At 47.6% G+C, this 16492-nt stretch overlaps 1 protein-coding gene across 1 annotated transcript in view; it reads right to left on the bottom strand.

Moving 5' to 3' along the window:
• The window catches only part of LOC119960840 (zinc finger protein 208-like), a gene marked incomplete at its 5' end in the record, with an annotated part of 136440 nt that overhangs the window by 29953 nt on the left and 89995 nt on the right, over positions 1-16492 (bottom strand). The window lies entirely within an intron of this gene.

Genomic DNA, 16492 nt, shown 5'->3' with positions numbered 1-16492 from the left:
TGTCCATGATCTCATTGAATGGCGGAGCAGGCTCGAGGGGCCAGATGGCCTACTCCTGCTCCTAGGTCTTGTGTTCTCCTGTGTCTGATCTTGTCAAAGGCTTTGCTGAAATCCAGCAAACTGCATCAACTGCACGACCCTCATCTACACAGCTGGTCACATTCAAAAAATCTATTCAAATTTGTTAGGCATAACCTTCCTCTCACAATGCCGCGCTGACTATTCCTGATCAAATCTTGCCTCTCCAAGTGAAGATAAGTCTCTCCATCTGAAGTTTCTCCAATATTTTCCCTACCAATGACGCAAGACTAACTGGTCTGTAGTTCCCTGGCTTATCTCTACAACCGTTCTTAAGGTAGGACCACATTAGCTGATCTCCAGTCCTCTGGCACCTCTCCGTGGCCAGAAAGGAATTAAAAATTTGGGGCAGAGCTCCTGCAATCTCCTCCCTCATCTCTCACGGCATCCTGGGACACAGTTCATCCAGTCTTGGAGATTCGTCCACCTTTAAGCCTGCCAACACCTCCAATACCATGTCACTCCCTATGTCAATTTGCTCAGGAACCTCAGTCTCTCTGTCTGAGTTCCATATCTGCCTCCTGATTCCCTTGTGTGAAGACAGATGTGAAGCATTCGTTCAACATCCAACCAATGTCCTGTGGCTCCACACACAGATTGCCCCTTTGTCCCTAATGGGAACACTGTTCTTGATCTGATGAAAGATGATGCTGACCTGAAACATTAACTGTGTTTCTCTCCACAGACGCTGCCCGATATGCTGAAGATGTCCAGCATAATTTTTTTTTTTTAAATGACAGCAGTCCAGATGGTGTCTAACCAGGATTTTATATATCTCCGATATATCTCTTATATATCAGAGGGACACCAATATCCTGGGAAGGAAATTTGCTACGGCTCCTCGGGGGGGCTTTAAACTAATTTGTCAGGGGGATGGGAAAACAAACCGTAGACCAGAAGCCAGTGTTGAGAGTAGTGAGGTACTGAGGAGGGTATCAAGGTCACGCAGGAGTGTACCGGCAGACAGAAAGGTGGGTTGAAGTGTGTCTACTTCAATGCAAGGAGCATCCGGAATAAGGTAGGTGAACTTGGGAGCGTGGATTGGTACCTGGTACTACGATGTTGTGGGCATTACGGAGACATAGTTAGAACAGGGACAAGAATGATTGTTGGAAGTTCCGGGGTATAGATGTTTCAGTAAGAGTAGGGAAGGTGGTAAGAGAGGTGGAGGAGTAGCATTGTTAATCAATCAAGGATAGTTTAACGGCTGCAGAAAGGCAGTTTGAGGGGGATCTGCCTACTGAGGTAGTATGGGCTGAAGTTAGAAATAGGAAAGGAGCGGTCACATTGTAAGGAGTTTTCTATAGGCCCCCAAATAGTAATAGAGATGTGGAGGAAGAAATTGCAAAACAGATTATGGGTAGGTGTGGAGGTCTCAGGGTAGTTATCATGGGTGACTTTAACTTTCCAAATATTGATTGGAATCTCTATAGGTCGAACAGTTTAGATGGGCAATTTTTGTACAGTGTGTTAAACAGGGTTTCCTGACACAATATGTGGATAGGCCGACAAGAGGAGGGGCCACATTGGATTTGGTACTGGGTAATGAACCAGGCCAAGTGTTAGATTTGTTTGTGGGAGAGCACTTTGAAGATAAGTGAACACAATTCAGTGTCTTTCACTATTGCAATGGAGAGGGATAGGGCCATACGGCAGGGCAAGGTTTATAATTGGGGGAGGGGTAATTATGATGCAATTAGGCAAGAATTAGGGAGCATAAGATGGGAACAGAAACTGTCAGGGAAAGGCACGAATGAAAAGTGGAGCTTGTTGAAGGAACAAATACTGCGTGTCCTTGATAGGTATGTCCCTGTCAGGCAGGGAGGAAATGGCCGTGTGAGGGACCCATGGTTCACAAAAGAGGTTGAATGTCTTGTCAAGAGGAAAAAGGAAGCATAAGGATGAGAAAACCAGGTTCAGTTGAATCGCTTGAGGGTTACAAGGTAGCAAGGAATGAGGTAAAAAAAAAAAGGGCTTTGGAGAGCTGGGAGAGGGCATGAGAAGTCCTTGGCGGGTTGGATCAATGATCTCTTATGTGAGAAATTTTAAAATGAGCAGGGTGAGGTTAGGGCTGGTCACAGACAGTAGTGGGATATTGCGCATGGAGTCAAAAGAGATAGGAGAGGCGTTGAATGAATACTTTTCTTCAGTGTTCACCAAGGAGTGGGGACATGTTTTTGAGGATGAGAGTGTGATACAGGCGGGTAGGCTGGAGGAGGTAGATGTTCTGAGGAAAGACGTCTTAGCAATTTTGAAAAACCTTAAGGTTGACAAGTCCCCTGGACCAGATGGGATATAGCCAAGCATTCTTTGGGAGGCATGGGATGAGATTGCAGAGCTCACTGTCCTCACTGTCCACGGGGATAGTGCCAGAGGACTGGAGAGTGGCGAATGTTGTTCCTCTGTTCAAGAAAGGAAGTAGGAATGACCTTGTAATTATAGGCCGGTTAGTCTTACTTCGGTGGTCGGAAAATTAATGGAAAAGGTCCTAAAGGATAGGATTTATGACCATTTGGAAAGATGCCGCTTAATCCGGGGTAGTCAACACAGATTTGTGAAGGGTATGTCTTGCATCACAAATTCGATTGAATTCTTTGAGGAGGTAACTAAGTGTGTAGATCAGTTGATGTTGTATACATGGATTTTAGTGAGGCGTTTGATGAGGTTCCCCATGGTCGGCTCATGCAGAAAGTAAGGAGGTGTGGGATGGAGGGAAATTTGGCCAATTGGATCAGTACCTGGCTATCACACAGAAGACAGAGTGTGGTGGTGGATGGAAAATGTTCAGACTGGAGACCAGTTAACAGCGGTGTACCACAGGGATCAGTGCTGGGTGCTCTGCTATTTGTGATTGTTATCAATGACTTGGAGGAGGGGGCTGAAGGGTGGGTCAGTAAATTCGCTGATGACACCAAGATTGGTGGAGTAGTGGATGAGGTGGAGGGTTGTTATAGGCTGCAAAGAGACATTGATAGGATGCAGAGCTGGGCTGAAAAATGGCAGCTGGGTGTTTAACCCTGATAAGTGCGAGGTGATTCATTTTGTTCGGAAACATTTGAATGCGGATTACAGGTCAACGGCAGGGTTCTGAGGAATGTGGAGGAACAGAGAGATCTTGGGGTTCATGTCCACAGATCTCTGAAGGTTGCCACTCAAGTGGATAGAGCCGTGAAGAAGGCTTATAATGTGTTAGCAGTTATTAACAGGGGGCTTGAGTTTAAGAGCCGTGGGGTGATACTGCAACTGTACATGACCCTGGTGAGGCCACATTTGGAGTATTGCGTGCAGTTCTGGTCACTTCACTATAGGAAGGATATGGAAGCATTGGAAAGGGTGCAAAGGAGATTTACCAGGATGCTGCCTGGTTTGGAGGATAGGTCTTATGAGGAAAGGTTGAGGGAGCTAGGGCTTTTCTCTTTGGAGCGGAGGAGGATGAGAGGCGACTTAATAGAAGTTTATAACATGATGAGGGGGATAGAGTGGACGTTCAGAGAATATTTCCTCGGATGGATGTAGCTGTTACAAGAGGGCATAACTATAAGGTTTAGGGTGGGAGATATAGGCGGGATGTCCGAGGTAGGTTCTTTGCTCAGAGAGTGGTTAGGGTGTGGAATGGACTGCCTGCTGTGATAGTGGAGTTGGACACTTTAGGAACTTTGAAGCGGTTATTGGATAGACACGTGGATCACACCAGAATGACAGGGAGTGGGATAGCTTGATCTTGGTTTTCAAGATCTTGATCTTGGACAAGGCTCGGCACAACATCGAGGGCCGAAGGACCTGTTCTATGTTCTATCTCAATGCTTCTCCAGTCACACAGATACTGGAAATTTTTACCTACAAACAGAGAGATCTAGGTGTATAGGTCCACAGGTTACTGAAAGGGGCAACACAGGTGGAGAAGGTAGTCAAGAAGGCATACGGCATGCTTGCCTTCATTGGCCGGGGAATTGAGTAGAAACATTGGCAAGTCATGTTGCAGCTGTACAGAATCTTAGTTAGGCCACACTTGTAGTGTTCAATTCTGGTCGCCACACTACCAGAAGGATGTGGAGGCTTTAGAGAGGGTGCAGAAAAGATTTACCAGGATGCTGTCTGGTATGGAGGACATTAGCTAGGAGGAGAGGTTGAATAAACTTGGTTTGTTCTCACTGGAACAAAGAAGGCTGAGTGGCGACCTGATTAAGAGGTCTAAAAATTATGAGGGGCATAGACAGAGTGGATAGTCAGAGACTTTTTCCCCAGGGTAGAGGGGTCAATTACTAGGGGGCATAGGTTTAGAGTAGATGTGCGAGGCAAGTTTTTTTTAAAAATTATTTACACGAGGGTAGTGGGTGCCTTCCACCCTGTCCCCGTAACCCAATAACCCCTCCTAACCTATTTTGGGCACCAAGGGCAATTTAGCAAGGCCAATCCACCTTATCTGCATGTCTTTGGACTGTGGGAGGAAACCGGAGCACACAGAGGAAACCCACGCAGACATGGAGAGAACGTGCAGACTTCACACAGACAGTGACCCAAGCTGGGAATCGAACCTGGGATTCTGGAGCTGTGAAGCCACCATGCTATCCACTTGTGCTACCTGCTGCCGAATTACGTAAGTTCATGTAAGCCTACTTGTGACACTAAAAAATATTATATATTACATTACCTGTCAACCCCATGGGATTTTACCTTATTACCTTTTGTACGGCACCTCATCAAATGTATTCTGGAAGTTCAGATACATCTACATCCATTTGGCTTGTTACATCTTCGAAGAACTTCAGCAAATGATTCAAACACGATTTACCCTTCACAAAACTATGCTGACTCTGTTCGCCCTCTCACCTGATACCTCACAATGCTCGGGGAATGATTGACGGCATCTCCGGACCAACCGAAGCAGAGGGGCGGGACCGGAGGTCCGAGTGGGGGCAGCTGGTCCTCCAAGCAATCGCAGTGAATGGGAGGAGCCGGGACTGGGCTGAGTGAAGCATGCGCAGTGTGATTAATGGCGACGCGAAGAAGGTTCTTTCTCCGATTCACAATCCGTAAAGGTGAGAATGGCAGGTCAGTGGGATCAGCCCGGTCGTTAGGCACTCTTCGTAAACATATGATAGAAACAGGAAACCCGGAAAAATAACCTACCGGGACCCGGTGACCTGAGCGGAGGCTGCAGCTTTCTCACAGAACGAAGCGACCGCCATCTTTGTTTCGTACTGGCGTCCATGCGCATGCGCAGACACCTTTTTAAATTGCGTGCTCGCTGCAGTGCGCACGCGCGCCTAACCTATCTATTGGAGCAGAGCGCAGGCTCAGTCGCCATCATTGTTGGGGGCAACATTTTTACAAATGTTTCTTCATCTCAGAATGTCCATCAAACTTTTTCACTCTGAGTTACAGATTGTTATTTATGGGGCATAACAATGATACGTATCCAGAGCTGTGACAATAATTCGTATTTATATTGTGCCTGGACCAGAATAAAATATTGAGACTTTTCAGAGAAACGTTACGAAATAGGTGATGTTGGTGGCGATGTGGATATGTGTTTGGGAGCTCATCTAGGGGTGAAATATTTCACCATTGTTGTGAACAGTTTGCTTCAGCTCAGATATTTGGCAGAGACAGACAGGGATGGAGTTTGTTGAGGGGATGGTTAAGGGTTTTGGAGATTCTGTCAAATTGTGATTCCGATTTTGGTTGAGAAAATGCCTCTCCATTGCTCCTGTCACTCCCACTCCCTTCTCTCTCTCCCTTTCCCTCATAATTTCTGTCTCTGCACCAGGACTCACTCTACTTTTCTCTCTCTCTCTGTCTTTCTTGTCACATGGAATTCCCCAGCACAAAGGATTGTGGATACTCCACCATTGAATATATTTAAGGTTACGATGGTGAGAGTTTTGGTCTCTCAGGAAGTGAAGGAGATTGGGGAGCTGGCAGGAAAGGGGAATGGAAGACCAAGATCAGCCATAATTGTGTTCAATGGCAGAGCAGGTTTGACGGGCCGAATGGTTTCCTTCTGCTCCTATTTCTTGTGTTCTTGCAAAGGTGGGTTAAGGCAAGGTGGTAGGTTGCCTTTCCTTTTTTTTTTTATAAATGTTTTTATTCAGTTTTCGTATTTTATATTGAACAAATTACAAATTGTTAGGAGAGAGAAAAAAAAAAACAAACAAAAACAAACACGCAAAAATTAACACACATATTTACAGGTAAGCATCTTCGTAGTAGTAACTGCGCCCCCCCCCCCCCCCCCCCCCCTCAACATGTTTATTTAGCTTGGTTTTGGGCCTTAGCTAGCCATCGAACCCCCGTAACGAACCTGTAGCCCCCCCCCCCCCCTCCCGCTACCTTCCCCCGACTATTTTTCCTCTTGTACATTGGCCACAAATAGGTCCCGGAACAGTCGCATGAATGGCTCCCACGTTCTGTGGAAGCCGTCGTCCGACCCTCGGATGGCCAATTTGATTTTCTCCATTTGGAGAGATTCCGAGAGGTCGGACAGCCAGTCCGCAGCTCTGGGCGGTGCTGCTGACCGCCAGCCAAACAGGATTCTACGGCGGGCGATCAGGGAGGCAAAGGCAAGGGCATCCGCCCTCCTCCCCAGGAATAGATCTGGCTGTTCTGAAACCCCGAAGACCGCCACTATCGGGCATGGCTCCACCCTCACTCCCACCACTTTGGACATTACCTCGAAGAAGGCTGTCCAGTACTCCACGAGTCTGGGGCAGGACCAGAACATGTGGGCGTGGTTGGCCGGGCCTCTTTGGCACCGTTCACATCTGTCTTCCACCTCCGGGAAGAACCTACTCATACGGGTTCTTGTTAAGTGGGCTCTATGTACCACTTTTAGTTGCGTCAGGCTGAGCCTTGCGCACGTGGAGGTGGAGTTGACCCTATGCAGTGCTTCGCTCCAGAGTCCCCACCCGATCTCCATCCCCAGGTCGTCCTCCCATTTCCTCCTTGTTGCGTCCAGTACGGTGTCGTCCCTATCTACCAGTCGGTCATACATGTCACTACAGTTCCCTTTCTCTAGGATACTTGCGTCCAGTAGGTCTTCCAGTAGTGTCTGTCGTGGCGGTTGTGGGTACGTCCTTGTCTCCTTTCGTAGGAAGTTTTTGAGCTGCAGGTACCGTAGCTCGTTCCCCCCAGCTAGCTGAAATTTCTCTGTCAGTTCGTCCAGTGTTGCGATCCTGTCGTCCGTGTATAGGTCCCTGACTGTCAGTGTCCCCCCGTCCTGCCTCCACCTTTTGAAGGTGGCGTCGGTCAGTGCTGGTTTGAACCTATGGTTGTTGCAGATGGGAGCCCTGTTCGACATTTTGGTCAGGCCAAGTTGCTGCCGCAGTTGGTTCCAGGATTGGAGGGTGGCTGTCACCACTGGGCTGCTGGAGTGTTTTTTGGGTGGGGATGGGAGTGCTGCCGTGGCGAGGGCCCGGAGGGAGGTTCCCATGCAGGAGGCCTCCTCCGCACGCACCCACTCAGCTTCTGGCTCCTGGATCCATCCCCTTACTCGCTCGGCTGTTGCTGCCCAGTGGTAGAATTGTAGATTCGGGAGGGCTAACCCTCCCCTGGTTTTTGTTTTTTGTAAGACCTTCTTTGGGATCCTAGCATTTTTACCCCCCCATACGAACGCCATGATGAGTTTGTCCAGCGCTTTGAAAAAGGCCTTGGGGATGTAGATCGGAATGGATCTAAACAGGAAGAGGAACCTGGGCAGTACGTTCATTTTGATCGTCTGAACTCTCCCCGCGAGGGAGAGCGGGAGAGGTTGCCTTTCCTGAAGGACATTAGTGAACCAGTTGGTTTTTATGACAATCCAGCAGTTTTCATGGTCACTTTTACCCAGTGCTGGCCCCACAAATGACCAGATTTATTTAGGTCAATTTTACAATCTGCCTTTGTGTTTTTGTGGGTTGTCTCTCACTTTTTTTGTTTTCAATCAATTTGACAGAGTGTTACAAGGGGAAGATTTGCAGTCAGAAAACTCGAACCAAACGTTACATCAGGATCTGATTTGTTGCAACCTGAATATCTGTGAATTTTGACCATGGAAGGAAAAAGCCCCGTTCACAGTGAGGAGAAACCATGGGAATGTGAGGAGGGATTCAGATCCACATCTCAACTGGAAATTCATCATTCCAGATACTCTGGGGAGAGGTCATTCACTTGCTCTGATTGTGGGAAGGGATTCTCTCGATCATCCAGCCTGCTGCAACACCAGCGAGTGCACACCGGGGAGAAACCATTCAACTGCTCCGTGTGTGGGAAGGGATTCGCTCAGTCATCCAACCTGCTGAGACACCAGCTAGTTCACACTGGGAAGAGACCATTCATCTGCCGGGAGTGTGGGAAGGGATTCACTCGGTCATCTGACTTGATGACGCACCAGCAAGTTCACACGGACGACAGACCATTTAAATGCCCAGACTGCGGGAAGTGCTATAAAAGTTCCCGGGACCTGATACTCCATCATCGTGTTCACACCAACGAGCGACCGTTCAGATGCTCTCACTGTGGGACTGGGTTCAAGCAGTCATCTCAACTCAGTGAACACCAGCGCACTCACAGTGGGGAGAGGCCGTTCACCTGCTCCGTGTGTGGCAGTGGGTTCAGTAGGTCATCAAACCTGCGGACACACCAACGGGTTCACACTGGGGAGAGACCTTACACTTGCTCTGAGTGTGGAAAGGGATTCACTCAGTTATCCACTCTACTGAATCACCAGAGTGTTCACAATGAGAAGAGACCATTTAAATGCCAAGACTGTGGGAAGTGCTACAAAAGTTCCCGGGAACTGCTCCACCATCAACGTGTTCACAGTGATGAGAAACCTTTTAAATGCCAAGACTGTGAGAAGTGCTTCAAAAGTTCCGGAGAACTTATGCGCCATCAACATATTCACACTGATGAGAAACCGTTCAGGTGCTCCTACTGCGGAACTGGGTTCAAGACATCATCTGACCTCACTGTACACCAGCGAACTCACACTGGGGAGAGGCCGTTCACTTGCTCCCAGTGTGGGAAGACATTCACTCAGTCATCCAGCCTGCTGACACATCAGCGAGTTCACACCAGGGAGAGGCCATACATCTGCCCCAAGTGTGGGAAGGGATTCACACAGTCATCCAACCTGATGAGACACCAACGAATTCATAAGTAATTACAGTGAGTGGACAATCTGGTCAGTTGCCTCTGCTGCTTCCCTCCTTTCCACTTGCTCCGCCAGGCCAAACTGTGTCTAAAACTCCCCCTTGTCTGAGTGTGAACTCGGATCTATCTCCGGTTTCTCTCCGATCTCCTGTCATGTTCTGTTCAATCTCATCTTGTTTATGAGACCTGACTCTTGCTCCATTGACCCTATTCTCACTAAACCGCTGACCATCCAACTTCCCCACATGAACTGATATTGTTAACAGTTCTCTCTCTCTCTTCTGGTTTTGCCCCTCTCACTTTCAAATACACCACCCTCACCCTTCCCGAGAAAACAACCCTTGACGCCCAACTTGTTTGCAAATGGCCACCCCATCTCCAACCTCCCTTTCCTCTCCAACATGAGTTCCCCAAGGATCTATCCTAGGCCCCTCCTATTTCTCATTGACATGATGGCACTAGAATCCATAGAATCCCTACAGCGTGGAAGGAGCCCATTCGGCCCATCGGGTTAGCACTGTACATCTGAAAGAGCGCCCTAGCTAGGCTCACTACCATACCCTATCTCCATAACACCACCTAACCTGCACATCTTTGGACTGTGGGAGCACCCGGTGGAACCCCACACAGATTTGGGGAGAATGCACAAACTCCATACTGACAGTCATCCAAGGCCTGATTCAAACCCGGGTCCCTGGTGCTGGTGCTACGTCTTTTCGTCCGACGTCATTTCGTCCAACGACACTTCGTCCACGTCTTTTGGTCCAACGTCTTTTTGTCCGCACGTCTTTTGGTCCAACGTCATTTTGTCCGATGATTTTTTTCGTCAAAGACTTTTTGTAACTTGACTTATATTGCCAGAGTTGATCTCTGCGATTATTGAAATAGGGATTATATAAACAGAACATTTACTCAGTCTAAATTTGATCCGGCTCTGTAACTAGCAGTGGGGACATCACTGAAAACCGATGCTGCAATTTGTCATAATCACGCCATTCCTTGTGATACACCTTTCGTATGTGTTTCCTACAAGAGGGGTGTTTGCACTTTACCTAGCAGAGGGTTGAAATCTTATATTGAATAATGTATATTCCGATCATGTACGGATTGATTCAGATTTTGCTGTGTTAGTGTACTTACGGGAACCAAGTTCCTTCCGACAATCTGTTTAATATCTGCGAAACGCAAAGCTGTCATTTCACATTTTGCAAAGACCTTTGCATTAAAATATGCCAGGCGCCAGTGCCCCAAATGATGGATATATTTTAAAATGTCAATCACCGGAAAATCACGTACACCCTGCATATGCCTCCCTTAATGAACTAACAGAAGTTCACAGGCGTGAGGTGACAACGCTCTGCATGTCCCTCGCAGATTTTTAAAAATAACTTAAATCGGCTACATTTTATGAAGTTTTGTGGGAAAGGGTTACTTTCTAGTTTCATGCACTTAACAGTCAAATAAGAGCATTCGAACTCTAAACAAGTATTGTCTGTGTTACTGCACTACATCGAAGATAATTTGCAGTTATTTCTAGTTAAGAAAAATCACCAGGTAAGTCCAGCTAAATTTGTAATTGGATAATTGGACAAAAAGACGTTGGACCAAAAAACGTGCGGACAAAAAGACGTTGGACCAAAAGACGTGGACGAAGTGTCGTTGGACGAAGTGACGTCGGACAAAAAGACGCGACACGCCTGGTGCTATGAGGCATCAGTGCTATCCACTATCACGCAGTCCAAAAACACTATTAGTTTTTATATGTACACTGACAACACCCAGCTCTACCTCACCCCCATCCCTCTCCATTCCTCCACTGTTACTAAATTATCAAACTGCTTATCCCACATCCACTGGATGAACAGAAATTTCCTCCAATTAAACATTGGGAAGACCTAAGCCACCACCACCTCAAATCCCACTCCCTAACTCCCGAGTCCACCGCTCTCCCTGGGAATTGTCTGAGGTTGAACCACACTCTTCACAATCTCCGTGTCAGATTTAAATCCAAGACGAGTTTCTGATCACATATCCACACTATCACAAACACCAAGTAATTCCACCTCTGTAACGTTACCTGTCTCCAGCCTACCAGTCCAGCCTACCACAGCTTGTCTGCTGCTGAAATCCTCATTCATACCCACATCAACTTGAGGTTTGAGTATTCAATGCATTCCTGACTTGCCTCCCACATTAACTCTGCTTCCCAGCACCTGGAAACCTGAAATCATCCAAAACTCTGCTGCTCATCTGCTTTCTCACCCCAAATTTATTTCATTTTTATAAACTTTTCCACTTAAGGGGCAATTTAGCATGGCCAATCCACCTATCCTACACATCTTTTGGTTTGTGGGGGTGAGACCCACACAGACACCGGGAGAGTGTGCAAACTCCAAATGGACAGTGACCCGGGGCCGGGATTGAACCCGGGTCCCCAGCACTGTGAGGCAGCAGTGCTAACCACTACGCCACCGTGCCGCCCTTTTCTCACCCCAAGTTGAGGGGAGAATATGGTGCAGCGGGCATGCCATCTGGACTAGTTATCCAGAGGCTCAGGCGAATGATCTGGGGACACGGGTTTAAATCTCAGCAGGCTGACAGGATGTGGAAGTGGGTAGAACATATTCCAGAGTTTAGTGTTGAGGCAACTGAAGGAGCAGGGCCACTAATCGTGCACAATTGAAATGGAGGGCAAGAGGGGCCACAATTAGAGGAGGAAGGTGCGTTGTGTAAATAGTGTGCAAGTTAAGACATGGGGCAACAGAATTTTGAATGACCTCAATTTTATAGATGCGAGAATGTGGCAGAGCCGTCAGGAGTACATTAGAATTGCCAACTCTGGAGGTAATCCATAGTATGTATTATGTTTTCAGGTATGGAACGATCTGCCTGGACTATACACAGAACAATACTTCCACTGTACCTCGGTACACGTGACAATAAATCCAAATCCAAGAATCATAACAGAATGCAGCAAATGTGCACACAGGGGAACTTGGACAGCCAGCACAGGGACCAACCCTGTCACCCTGGCGTTATTAGCACCACACTCTCACCATTCTCGATTCACTGAATCGTCCACCCTGTAGAATGGCCACCATCAGGGTTAGAAATCTTTCTATATTTCCGATTACCATCTCATTGAGCCTTGCATCCCTTTCACCAATTAATCTGTCCTGCATTTCATAGACCTCTCATACCCTACCTGTGACAATAATAATGATTGTTATTATTATTATTATTATTACACAATCAAGTTCAGGTCAGATTCCTACCTCAGGAGCATTAAAAGACCCCTGGATAGAAAGAACCACTGGCTTATGCACAATAATAATAATAATCTTTATTATTGTCACAATAATAATGGGGGCAGCACGGTAGCATGGTGGTTAGCATAAATGCTTCACAGCTCCAGGGTCCCAGGTTCGATTCCTGGCTGGGTCACTGTCTGTGCGGAGTCTGCACGTCCTCCCCGTGTGTGCGTGGGTTTCCTCCGGGTGCTCCGGTTTCCTCCCACAGTCCAAAGATGTGCGGGTTAGGTGGATTGGCCATGCTAAATTGCCCGTAGTGTCCTAAAAAGTAAAGTTAAGGGTGGGGTTGTTGGGTTACGGGTATAGGGTGGATACGTGGGTTTGAGTAGGGTGATCATTGCTCGGCACAACATCGAGGGCTGAAGGGCCTGTTCTGTGCTGTACTGTTCTATGTTCTAAGTAGGCTTACATTACAGTTCAATGAAGTAACTGTGAAAATCCCCTGTGTCGCCACACTCCGGCACCTGTTCGGGTACACGGAGGAAGAATTCAGAATGTCCAAATTACCAGAAGGAAAGGTTTACTTGGGTATCTGTATAATTTGGTTCTTAATTTGATTGATTCCTGCCTCAGCGCACCCATTTGCCACATGATCGCAAAACAATTCACTGTTTTTAACTTTCAATGACAGTGTTTATACCCAGTATCCCCTGCGGTGGAGATTGTCCTCTATTCTCACCACAGGAGAGCAGTGTGCAAGCGCAGTACCGCCTGGTGTCCGGAGCATGCGCAGTGATAGTGATGGTAAGTCTCTTGTCTGTCGTATCGCCAAACTGGTGAAGATGTGGAATGCGGAGGGAGCGATGGAGCCGCTGGGTGGATGTGGAGGGTTTCTAAACACCTGGTGAATGCCACAAACCCTGAATGTGAACTTGTGGTCCCTCATTTGCAGCTCCAGTCTTTATCCCCCAAAAAGCCAAAGGTTAATTGCTGATTTAATAGGGAAAGTGCGTCTAGTTTTGGACATGTAAAATATGGTGGGCAGGGCTTCAGTGCCTGTTGCCACCCGGGTCCTAGCACCTGACAAAAACATCAATTTATTTCTTCTGCCACTCGTGGTTAACTAAGGTAGACGTTCATCTGTTTCCATAGCGAGTAATTCCTGGAACTGGTCGCTCGTCCGTTACATGGGGTTTTTAACTTGAGAGGCTCCCACGCAACACGTGGCTGACCAGGACTCTCTCCCACTCTTACCGTCAGACATTGGTGCATTTGGAAGCATTTGTAGGTTGACACACTCAACCTGTTTGATCGGGTTATGAACACACTTTCCTTGGCCATCAAGTCCTGGGGTAGGACTCGTATCCCGAGATTCTGGCTCAGAGGCAACCACACTGAGGCACAAGACCACCCTGCCCGCCTCGTCAATGTAATCTTTATCGTCGCAAGTAGGCTCATATTAACATTGCAATGAAGTTACTGTGAAAAACCCCAAGTCACCACACTAGTTCGGGGACAAAGAGGGAGAATTCAGAATGTCCAAATTACCTAACAGCACGTCTTACGGGACCAAAATTAACCAAATATTGAGGAGCAGTGCCTTCAGGTAACTATGCAGGGACTGCAACCTTTCACATTGAATAAATACTTGGTCCATGGACTTGTCAAGGCTAAAAACATCACCTGCAGCCTGATGAACGACCGCACAGTCATTAGCACTGATGCTTCACAGCACCAGGTTACCGGGTTCAATTTCCAGCTTGGATCACTGTCTGTGCAGACGCTGCACGTCTCGCCATGTCTGCGTGGGTTTCTTCGGGTGCTCCAGTTTCCTCCCACAAGTCCCGAAAGACGTGCTTGTTGGTGAATTCGACATTCTGAATTCTCCCTCTGTGTACCCGAACAGGCGTCGGAATGTGGAGACTAGGGGCTTTTCCTAGTAACTTCATAGTTGTGTTAATATAAGCATACTTGTGACAGTAAAGATTATTTTTTTAAAAATTAAAATTAAATAAAAATACTTTACTACTGTAGTTAATGAATGGTGACTGTAGTTCCCACAATGCACCGCGGCCCAGAAACCGCTCTATCCAACTGGCTCATTGCACAGGCGCTGAGTGCGCATGCTCCAGGGTCAGCCGGCCGCGGGGCATTCTGGGTGGCTCCTCTGTTCCGTGTCGGAGAGAACCGGGAAGAGGTGGTGCAGATGGGCTTCAATAAACTGGTACGGATATGGAATCCCAGGGGGAGTGATCGAGCCAGCTCTGGACGGGGAGAGTTTCTCAGCTCCCGAGTGAAGTCCGCGAACCCTAAATAAAACCCTGCGGTCGCGAGTTTGTGGCTCTGGATCCTGTTCCTGGGATCAGACCCGGGTGAACGGCCGCCATGTTGGTTCAACGAGGAGAAGAGCGCATGCGCTGGCGTCAGGGTGACGAAGAGAGAATGGGCAGGACTTTTGGGTCTCTTTTCCAACTGGGTCCTAGTGCCCGCACTACAGATATTGAGATTAGTTTAAAATTGTTAATTAGCGGCACTGTGGTTGGCACTGCTGCCTCACAGAGACCCGGAATCGATTCATTGGTCGGGTGGCTGTCATTGTGAAGTTTGCACATTCTCCCTGTGTCTGGGTGGATTTCTTCCGGTGTTCTGCTGTCCTCCCACAACCCAAATATCTGCAGGTTAGGTGAAAAAAAAATGGAAATCACTTATTGTCACAAGTAGGCTTCAAATTAAATTACTGTGAAAAGCCCCTGGTCGCCACATTCCGGCACCTGTTCGGGGAGGCTGGTACGGGAATTGAACCGTGCTGCTGGCCTGCCTTGGTCTCCTTTAAAAGCCAGCAATTTCGCCCTGTGCCAAACCAGCCCCATGTTGGGTTATGGGGATAGGATGGGGGTGTGGGCTTAGGCAGGATACTCTTTGAGAAGGTCAGCTTTACTGCACAGAGGGGTGTTGGCTACTCGGAGCGGAGGGTCTGCTCCTGATCTGTTTAAAACACCAATTTGTAGATCCAGATAGGTGAGTCCTATATGGGAGAACGTAGTGCTGCTGGCCTCTCTTCCGTGGTCTTGTCAATGTTCAGGTGGCCCTGGAGTGGGACCATGAGGTGTTCACCAGTACACTTGATACCTTCCACAACTGTTGGTACCTCAGGGTGCAGAGTGTTTCTGAGACACTGAAAGAAACATTCTGGTTTAGTTAAAAAAAACTTTCCTTTGTTTTTTCCCCCCAAATTTAGAGTTCCCAATTCTTTTTTTCCAATTAAGGGGAAATTTAGTGCGCCCAATCCACCTACCCTCCACCAACCCTTTTTGGGTTGTGGGGGTGAGATCCACACAGACACGGGGAATATGTACAAACTCCACATGGACAGTGACCTGGGGCCAGATCGATCCTGGGTCCTCAGCGCCATGAGGCAGTATTGTAAACCACCATCCCCTTGCTTTCCTTTGTTTTTGTTGGGATTTTGCTTTCCTTTACTTTGATTGGGTGGCACGGTACAACAGTGGTTAGCAGTTACTTCACAGCTTCAAGGTCCCAGGTTTGATTCCAGGCTTGGTCACTGTCTGTGTGGAGTCTGCACATTCTCCCTTTGTCAGTCCAGAGTTGTGCAGGTTAGGCGGATTGGCCATGACAAAGAGCCCTTGGTATCGAAAAAAATGTTAGGTGTGGTTACGGGAATAGGGTGGGGTGTACTTTACAGGGGCCAGTGCAGACTCGTTGGGCCTAATGGCCTCCTTCTGCCCTGTACATTCTATAATGATCTGTGATGATATTTGGGGAAACAAGAGATGAAAGAATATTCTACAGAAATTAGAATTATTTGCTCTGAATTTCTATCCTGGAATGAAAGTGATACTGACATTGTCAACTCCTTTTACAGTGGATTGGAAGGAGAGGATTTGACACCTTCATCATGGTCTGACTATCATCAGCCTTTGAATGTGGAAGGAGAAATGTTTGTCTGTTCTGCCTGTGGGAAAGGATCTGAAACATCATTGTGACTGGACAAGCACACACCCGAGTGAGAG

Source organism: Scyliorhinus canicula, unplaced genomic scaffold (genome assembly GCF_902713615.1).
Source record: "Scyliorhinus canicula unplaced genomic scaffold, sScyCan1.1, whole genome shotgun sequence".
Taxonomy (NCBI): domain Eukaryota; kingdom Metazoa; phylum Chordata; class Chondrichthyes; order Carcharhiniformes; family Scyliorhinidae; genus Scyliorhinus; species Scyliorhinus canicula.
This window is presented reverse-complemented; position numbering and strand designations above follow the sequence as displayed.